This window comes from Bombus impatiens, unplaced genomic scaffold, assembly GCF_000188095.3.
Source record: "Bombus impatiens unplaced genomic scaffold, BIMP_2.2 scf_0318, whole genome shotgun sequence".
Classification (NCBI taxonomy): domain Eukaryota; kingdom Metazoa; phylum Arthropoda; class Insecta; order Hymenoptera; family Apidae; genus Bombus; species Bombus impatiens.
In genome coordinates this window covers 443,833-452,593 of record NT_176737.1, presented here as the reverse complement: position 1 = coordinate 452,593, position 8,761 = coordinate 443,833, and positions in this window count along the sequence as shown.

Here is an 8,761-nt window from a genome sequence, read left to right as displayed (position 1 = left end):
ACTGGAAGAATGCTATCGTTCTCAAAGATACAAGAAAAACATATTCTCTGAACTTTATTAAATGCTGTTGATTTAAATTCATAAGGGAAATAACTATATTTTTCGATCGTCAGTACATAGGTACGGTGTGACATGATTGTTCGTGTGAGAGCTGCAATGTCGAGACAGAGGGACAATAGACTTGAACGCGTATTAACGTACAATTACAGGATTTTCTAGAAACCCAATTAAGCCAGACAGAGGACGGCTTGTTTAGGATTTTCAAGACCACGTGGATTTGCGGGCTATACATTAAGCACTAAACGTGCATCAGCTCGCGTCGAAGAGATCTCGTTAAATCTTGTAAATGTCTAACAGTAGCGGCAGAACTCTAGACAATCAAGCAAAATTCCAAATATGTTTTAAATCATTTTCCTAAGAAAATGATTAAACGTCTCTAAAATATCGCGAACGATTATATATTTATTCCAATTATATACTTCTCTCTTTATGAACAAACTACTTAATTGTCTTAAACAGCTGTTCCTCTTTATTCACGTTTCTATTCTCTAATATGGAAATATCACGCGTTCATCCACGCTGATGAAATATATATTATATTCATTCAAACGTATCAAAATTCAACTAAAAAAAAAATAGAGATTTTTTTAACGAATTACATTTATAATAATTTAATCTATACCGCTTGTATAACTTATTTAACAAAAGTTAGCGAAAGGATAATTTAAAGCTTTCAAATCTTCGCAACACGCTTCTTACGTTCTATTTGAATAATGAAAAAAGATATAATTCCCTATAATATCATCGCAATTTAGATCAAAATGATTCTAGGTTTAACCAAAAATTGCAAGAACCGCAACGATGTCTATCGCAAAAGTGCAAACGTTCCGCACTGAGAAAAGCCAACGTCATGCGATAGCTACGAGGCAGCCTTGGCTCGTGGAACGGTACTACACCCCCAGGAACAAAGTTATATCGGCTCGTACTAGAAGCGTGGGGTGAAACGAAAAGGGAGGAAAGGGGGTGGGTGATACGACGTGGCCCGTTCCTGAGGGAGCGGCGAAGTTCGGTGATTACCTAGGACTCTCCTAGGAACTGAGAGTTTCGTACTTCGCTCGCGCTAGCTTCAGCAACCTAACAGTCGAGCAAAGTAACTAAGGTTATTCGGAGGTACGCAGGAAGGTGGATAAGGAGAGAGTTCCGGGTCGGGCCTAAGGGATGCACTGTCGATATCGTGGGCGTCTGCATCAAGATATCCTCAGTTGAGTGATCGTGCCCACGAGATTCCTGGCTGCTCCTGATCGAGCATGCAAACCCCAACCACCTCAAGATTTTCATAATTAGAATCGTGGAGAAGATGCACGATCGCTCGTTTCTACCTTACTTTTGTACAATTTCCTTTCGAAATTATATCGAGAAGAAATTGTTCTACCTCTTAAATCGTCTTCAACTATTCGTTAATTTAAAAAGAATTCAACTGAAGAAACAAAGTTGCCGCGTCTAATTAAATTGTTTTAATATCTTTGTTAATTACCAACTCCAAAAACTATTTCTTTACTCGATGTTCCAAAAAATCATTCAATTTTCGGTATTACTTGAACGAAGTTAAATTAATTGATTAAGTTAATTTTAACATAACATCCTACTGAAAAATATCTATCTGCCTGTGTCTAGTCTTGGTCGCCTGTGTGTTAAACGATCCTTAGTGACCTCGAACAAAAAAGACACGCAACTCTCGTGGGTCCAATTTCCGTGAACTTCAAAGGGGTAGGAAATATCGTAAGGACAGGACGTCGTAATAACCATAATTCAATATGGCTGTTAAGATGGTAGGCACTTCGAAACGGTCTGGGCTGGCGGAGTTGTATGGGGTTGGGAATGGGTTGCAAGACCTTCCTACTCATTCTCTTCTGTACCCCGCGTCCTCGATACAGATGCTATCTAAGAAGAGAATCCGGGGTGTACCATTGTTCTCTGTTCAGAGATCTCGATGCTTCAGCCTCAGTGCACCGATACTCCTTAAACTTTGGACAAACTTTGCCTCGCCGCCAAGTCCTCGTTACAATGAGACATAACCGCATATCGGACGATTGATCCTTCTGAATTGCGTACAATCGGCTCTCGCGTAAGTCAGATACGTGCAAATAAATTTTTCATCCAAACGAATCAATAAGTTTTATTCGATATGAATGGATACCTAAAAATATTTTTAATTATCTTGTTTTCTTTTCCTCGTTCTTAGTTTTATAGGTGGGATATGAGTTTAAGGTGGAAATAATTATCAATTTTCTTGTTGTTATTTAACAAGATATTTGGGGGAAACTATAAATGTTTCTTTTTTAAAAATATTTTTGTCAAATGGTATTGATCAAAGAAAGAATAAAGACTAAAAGAGGATACTCAAGTTGCTGTGATAAAAACAGAGATAATAGAAGATAACATTTCGCTATTTATAGATTTATAATACCACGGAGAAGTAATGAACGAGCCATACAGAGCATGAAATTATTCTCAGAAATAAATTTCCCGAGATATGTACGGCAATCAAGCTATCTTCCATTTACGTATCGTTACATCTCGTCAAGTCTCTTTTATATAATTCTTAGTCTCTAATAAGTAGCCAATCCTGTCTCTAATTTTTTTCATTCACAGGTAATCAATGCCCAGTCAACTCACTGCGCGTACACTAATTTCTTCACATTGTACATAATAAACAGAAATCGAACAAATTACACGTAATTTTGTCCGTATTTGCATTAAATTTACAACCTCTCTGATAACTCGGTAATAAATATCATTAGCCGTCATTCATGATAACGATGTATCGAGAAAGTAAACAATCTACGATTCTCCCAGAAAATACTCTCACAAATAACACTTCGTTATTCATCGCCAATTCGTCCAATTAAAAATTGCTACCAGCTTTTTACAAGATTGTAAACGCACAGACTGTTATAAGAAAAGGCAATCACCGTTCTATCAAGTCGTCAATCCTCTAGAACGTTGGATTTGAACCCTTTGAAACCACGTCTGGTCGGCCATATTTTTACGGTGTGGGCAAACTGGAAGGGGGATGAAATCGTTTTGATCGCAGTGAAAGCAAGATGCTGGATGGAGGGTGATGCTCGAGCAGCGAGCAGAGATGGTGAGGGGTCATCCAATCAACCCCCAGCAAGCCGCGTCTTACCCTCTCTATAAAGTTATCTTTCTTGTCCCTGCCCTGAGCAGAGTTAGAGCACCCTCGAAATTCCCAACTATTGACCGAACCACTCCAGACCATTGCTACGATCAATCGACACTTGTGCTGGTAAGAAAGACGCAATATGAATTTCATGTTTCGATTAATTTTCCCTCGCGAGTGAGAGTTACGGATGAAACTGGACAATTCACGAAAGAGAGTTACGAAGATTCGCAATATTCTTCTCCGCCTAAGATGTTTCTTAAATTTTTGTTTTCCATGATTAAAGTATTTAAGGGAAGATTTAAAATATATCGTATAATATTGGACGAGGAATAGTAACCTTTCGCAAGTACTTTCGTATAATTCTAGCGTAATGCTTTCGATTACGAAGCTGTCGAATTTCTACGGCTAATCAACAAGAGTACCTAAGCTCGAAACGATAATACTGTTCCCATTCCAGAAGTCGAATGCAAAGTTATCTCATATAAACTTCTACCGCACCTCGCTCCGATGTACCCGTTGCGTTTTATTAATCTCGTTAAACTTTAAAACTTCTACTGTACTGTAGCTCTCGAAGTAAAGTTTTCCATCTTATTTTCTATATTATTTTACCGAATTAAAGTTGTTGCAAATTCAACGATTTTCTTTCCAATGAAATTAGTTTAACAATTACAATTATCTCGCAAATCCAAAAATGTAGTAATATTTATTCCCATTATCTCGTAATAATATTTAGAAAGATAGAAACAAAATCTCAAGAAAATATCTTGTATCGTTCTAAACTTAAATAAAGAAAATATTCCACTCCTCGTGATATTATTTTTTAACGTAAAAAAGAATTTAGATATAGAATCATTCTACCTTTTCCGTAACCTTTACAATTATGAAAATTATCTAACCACAAGAGTGTAATTTGAACAAAATAGTAATCCTTAACAGTAGAACTATCAATCTTTACTATGTCCACCTAAATGTACTATATAATACGTTGATATGAATAATATAAAATAAATATATGTCATCGTACATGAGTATATGTATTATATTTATTTATTTTCACCAAACCACTTTAAGTAAATAGTAATTTATGTATACTATAGTAAAGATATTCAGAAACAAAATAATATTAACTTCCTCAAAAGCAGCTGCATGATTACCGTATACGCAATACACAAATATTGACAAGTATTGAGAATTATTGACAAGTTTGGCAATTCTAGCGTTAAATTACTTCAACATACTCCTACTTAGAAAACTCTCATATTTTAATCAAGATTGGAATCTTCCTCAGAATCAGAGGGATGAAAACGTGATTCTAACGTACATAGCACATATAATCATTGGCAGAACGAAATCTTGATTCGTCGGACCGTCGATAATTTAGGCCTATCTACTAACGTCTCTAATTTCCTTGATATTCACGTCGAAGGGTCCTTACGGTCGAGGAGCCTAAGGATGCCAGAAATACCTATGTGAAGGCAGAAGCGCCTTCCATGACAGGCCTGCAGGATGGAGTTGTATTAATTTCATATCCCTTCCGCCGTCCAACACGAACGACTACGTTCAATCGTCTATTTATTGCCGACATATCCAATCTCGTACGGTCTCCACGAGGTATCGCCTAGATGCGGAGGAGTGGCAACTGGCTATTAATTTTGATTAGTCTCTTCTAAGGATCCTTGATTGGAAGCAGAATTGCGTTCCACACCTGTATCAGGACACATGTTCTAACTTTACGCAAGAATATACTTGAATTACGCGATAGCTCAGGATTAACAATTTATCTTTGATTGAAAGAAAATCCTTTGTATGTATAATTTAAAACGGATTTCAAAGTGAATAACGTTATGTGTATTTTATTGAAATTGTAAACGTTATGTAAATGTATCATAAAAATATAGAAATGTATTATTAGAATATACCGTTAAAATATCGTTCAGATATTATACGTATAATTATACGGTGACGATCTTATTTTTAACTAATACAGTAATACAGTGATAAAAATATATAAGTGAATAAATTATAAAGTAAATAAAATAAAGAACATTTGCTTGAAGAAACATTTGTTTTTCTAACATTGTTCAGAAAATACACTATTGCGATATCTATGAAGATATATATGGAAATTTATAACGTTTAATTATATTTTGTTCCGTTGGAGTAAGAATTAAAATAAGCTTGGCGCGCGTAAAAGATCTTTCTCGATGAAGCAATGTGAATAAAAAAGATCGGAAGTTAAAGCATTGTATAAAATATGAATTTTTACTAAAAATGGGAATTATGAAATGTCGGTGGAAAAGCGTGATAATAGGCTTGTTACATGGCTTGAAATTTAGTCATGTTTAGTCGAGTGGAGCAATTTAAGTGTAAATGTAAATGTTTATGGGGAGATACTAAATGTAGAGTGCAGTAATGGTGGGTTTACGACCGCAGCAGTTTACAAGTGGCTCGCGAAGTCACTTGATTCATCGGGTGATTTGTATCTCCAACTGGTTTGCTTTTTAAGGGAAGTTTAACCGCCACCTTAGCTACGCTTTCCTTCGATAAAATTATTACTTCTTACGATCTTTTATATTTTGCGATATTGTCGACTTCTCCAACTTCTCCTTATCAGTACCATATGCCATACTGGCCAAGATCAGTGTTTACCTATCTATATCAAATCTTTTGCTAATTTTGTAATTCATTCGAAATAAATAGCATAGATATCAGTAGTAATTCCCTTATCTCGTTGGATTTCTTGTTAAAACGTGTTCTAAGGTTAAGGAATCTCATGCTAAAACGTTCTCAAACTATTAAATTCTATGGAACACACAATTCAATAATTCTAAATTTTGGTCGGTATATCTAAACATAATTCTATAGTCCTTTGCATCTTTCCTACACGTTTTTTACCTTTTTTTCTCAAAAAATATTGGCAAAATCAAAACCTCTGTTACTTAAGTTACTTAGAGAAATTAACGCGACTCTTATCATCACGAAACGAAGTTAAAACCAGTGAAAGATCCAAAAACATTGACAAAATTTGTCTCGTTTCTCTTTTTATCTGACTACACGAAATTGCGGTAAGAGTCTGTCCGAGAAACAAGCTAAAAGCCCTTTCGCTATATCCAACAAATAAAATGCACAAGTTAAACGCGACCTATTAACGAAATCGAGTTCGTTCCTAGACTGTAGCCGTGGATGCACTCCACCCTGAACCACGTAAAGGAATTTGCGGTCCAAGTTGCTTTGCTATTCGAGATGGAGAAATCTTCCACCCTATAACACCCAATCCAGCCCCTTTCCTTCGGCCTCACTCCTCTCCCCCTCCCCCTATAGCCTCTCCGCGCCAGTTTACTTCAGCCCTGATCATCCGTGGCCCCAGTCACCCCAAGGCTAGTTTCTCCGTAGAACCCTTAAGCTTAACTATCCGCAGAAGTTGGAATCTGTACGTACCTATTCCACGACGAAGCTACAAACTCACCCCCTCTTCTACCATCAAGCAGCACCCTTCGTTCGAACCTAAACGCTCAACCGGTACCGGTTCGACTTGTATCAGCGTTGGTAGAAGCAACGAAGAAAGCGGGAGATAAAGAAACCGGTCGAGAGATGGAAAGTGAAACGAAAATCAAATCCAAGCCTCTTGGAAAGAGCGTAGGGAGAGCATGGCCTACGAGATGAAGATGCACTGGATAATGGGGATCGATAGAAGAATCGAAGAAGGTTAGTAATGATATTCGTGATTTGAATGTTACTTGTGGAACTTCATTTATATGATTTTATTGGAGGATACTTTAAATTAGAGTGCGTGTAATAAGAATCCACTGATTCTCCCCGCTATATAATATAATAATTTCATATAGTAGAAATTCATATAAATAGATTCACGAACGGCAATTTTAGTTAATTTAATCGAACATTAACTACGTGAAAGGTTTAACAGAGCATACAATCAATGTTTACGGACGAATTAAGAAGTTAGGTTCGTTTAGGAACGGCTGTTACAAGAGAGTGAATATGGTAAGTGAAATAATAGTACAATACCTTTTCTCGTCGTCTATCGAATTGCTTTACATTTCTCTAACTCTTCGCTAGTTAAAGATTAATTCTAAACGTAACACCTTTTTTTTATTGGGACAATGAGCATATTTGCGGTAAACATAGAGCGAATGAAAGATAAATTTGAGGAAAAATTCTTATATTTTTACCGTACGCGAACGAGAGAATATTAATTTCGTCTAGAATCACAATAATTTTTAGTTGTTAAAACGGTTATTCGAGTTTTAATACGTTATTTCTGATTCAGATTCTGATTAAGATACGTAAAGCTTAAAGATCGAATTACAGGATTACGTTCATATAGCACTCTTTTAATCATACAAATACTTTTTACTATAGTTGTTACTTTGTTCATTTAAAATAAGAAAATATCATATAGCGATCAATAGAGATACAAAAGAATATCCTAACGTTCACCTTACTCTTCCACATAATGGAGCATTCGATCTATTCCGGTTACTGTTCCGGTGTAACCGGACTAACAAAACCTGTTGGACAAATTTTAAAATCTTTCCTACTACTTCTTGTCGAAAGAAATATCGTGGAAACCAACGTCGCTTTCAACAAAAGTAATGCTTCAATTACGAATAATTGAACCAACGATGTACATTAAAATAATCAGTTCACTGTGAATAACAAAATGGGCAAACAATTTCTACAGTATGAAGGGTAAATGGAAGTTAGGGTAATATTGATTCTGCATAAGATTGCCCGAGGCAGATCTTCAGAATCAAGATTGAGTCGTAGGGTCGTATCAGAGAGGAAACGAATCGACAGGTTGGCTAAAAGAAGGAGAAGGAGAAGCTCGATAAGTAAATCACATGCGACGATACGAAGACGATAAACAGTTTCATGTAGGAAAAGCATTTAGATTACAGAGTTAACGGAAATCTACATACGGCGAGAAATTGTGGATGCCGATTGCTACATCGATCCAGCAATTTCATAGAGACCGCCAATTTCCACGTGATCTTCGACCCTGCTACCGTCGGTCAAATATTAATTAACTTTAAGCTACGAAGACCCGCGAGATTCGAGACTTGTGCGAGCGTAGATCCTCCGGGAGTTGCCTTGAAAGTGTACTTAAACAGTTAGCGATCCGAACGTTTACATGCATCTAAATTTCATGGAATATTATCAATTAGCAGAAATCCCTATTAAAGTGGTTGCAGTTCACCAAATTTTTATCGACTTATATTAACACTATATGAATATTGTTCAAATATATAAATTAATGACGAATTAATAATTAACGAATTATTACTTAATATATTCTTAGGGAATCGAGAAATGAGTATGTACCTATATACAGGAATATATATAGGTATATACATCGTATGAAATATAAATTGTTTATTCAAAACATTGTCAATGATGTATTAAGATAAACTACACGATATTTGGAAGTGTTAACAGATTTTAAATATTATCGCTTCGACAGCCTTTCCATCAGTTTCAAAAAACTTTAATCTTATCTATAGCTTGATGACTAAGTCAGCCGAGGATAATGAATGTTAATAACGGAAATGCTCCATT